The sequence below is a fragment of the Microtus ochrogaster genome, linkage group LG10 (genome assembly GCF_000317375.1).
Source record: "Microtus ochrogaster isolate Prairie Vole_2 linkage group LG10, MicOch1.0, whole genome shotgun sequence".
NCBI lineage: Eukaryota > Metazoa > Chordata > Mammalia > Rodentia > Cricetidae > Microtus > Microtus ochrogaster.
In genome coordinates this window covers 7202068-7203458 of record NC_022035.1, presented here as the reverse complement: position 1 = coordinate 7203458, position 1391 = coordinate 7202068, and positions in this window count along the sequence as shown.

The window sequence follows — 1391 nt, the reverse complement described above, 5'->3', positions numbered from 1 at the left end:
GAGAGAGAGAGAGAGAGAGAGAGAGAGAGAGAGAGAGAGAGTCTCTGCATGAAATCTGTACTGTGATGCAGTGAGTCACACAGTAAACCCTTTATTCTATTCATCTTTACTTGTAAGTGTTCATAGCAGAGTCATTGGTCTGATTTGAGACCTCTGGCTGGCTTCTATTACACCCTTGATACTGGGCCCTCACTGGGACTCCCCTTGGGTATCCTGTTGTTGCCTCGTATCATGGAGATCCTTCAGTTTTGAATCTGCAGGCCTGGCCCCTTCCAGTGGTTCATGGATGAGGTTGATTTTGGGGTAGGTTCTGGGCCTGGGAGGTAGATGAGTTGGTCGCTCTGCCGGCTTTTCCTCATAGACACCATCAGGATGAGCTCTCCAGCCTTGTCCAGGTGAGCTCACACACCTCAGCAGGCAGTAAAGAGAGGGGTCAGTTCTCCTGCTCTCGTGCCCTCAGGGCCAGATCACCTGAACACCCATCAACAGGTTCAGCTCTGTTTCTCCGCCCAGTGAGATCAGGGCCGCTCTCCTGAGTGCTGCAGCTGGTGAGGGGCTGTTTTCACTCTCCCATTCTGGTGACCCCAGGACCAGTTTTCCCACTTGCAGTAGGTGTTGAGGAGCAAGAGGAGAATCTCTCCCTCATCCATTCCACCACGTGATAGATGTGGGGCCAGCTCTCCCGCTCTCACACCTCCGGGACCTGCTCACCAGTACCCGGCCAATGGGCACAGCTCCCCTGTGCTTCCCAGGCAAGGTGCAGTGCCTGCTCTCCCGTGTGCTGCAGTTAGTGGTGGTGGGCAGGGCCAGTTCTTCCTAGTGCTCCAGTCATTGAGGGGTGGGGCCAACTCTGTGCTCTATCCTCACTGTCTTTGGTGGTAATAGGAAACAGGGAGATCAACACAGACCAAGGCTCCAGCAGGGCCATGGACAGAGACATGGCCCTTGGCAGCAGCCCTGGCCAGGATGCCCACGAAGGAGTCTAGGAGCTGCTGAGGGTGGAAGAGCTGAAGACTTTCAGGGTCCTTCCTACAATGTGTGCAGACCTGGATACACTTTGTTCCTATTCTTAGGTCAAGAGATGCTAGTGAGTCTCTTATTATCTGCATGGTTCTTCTCCTAATTCCAGCTTTTTTTTTTTAAAATAGTTTTTGAACCCTGTCTCGAAAAACCAAAAAAAAAATAGTTTTATTCTTTCAGACATTCATATGATGTATTTGATTATAAAAACCTTCCATTGCTTCCCCTAACTTGTTCCAGACCCACACTCACTTCCCAACAGTCCCTCATTTTAACATGAAAGCCCTGCTCTTTGACTCAATCTGTAATGCTCTGTGTTCTGTATTCTATTTAGTCTACCATGTTTTCTTCAAATATATTGATGAAATACA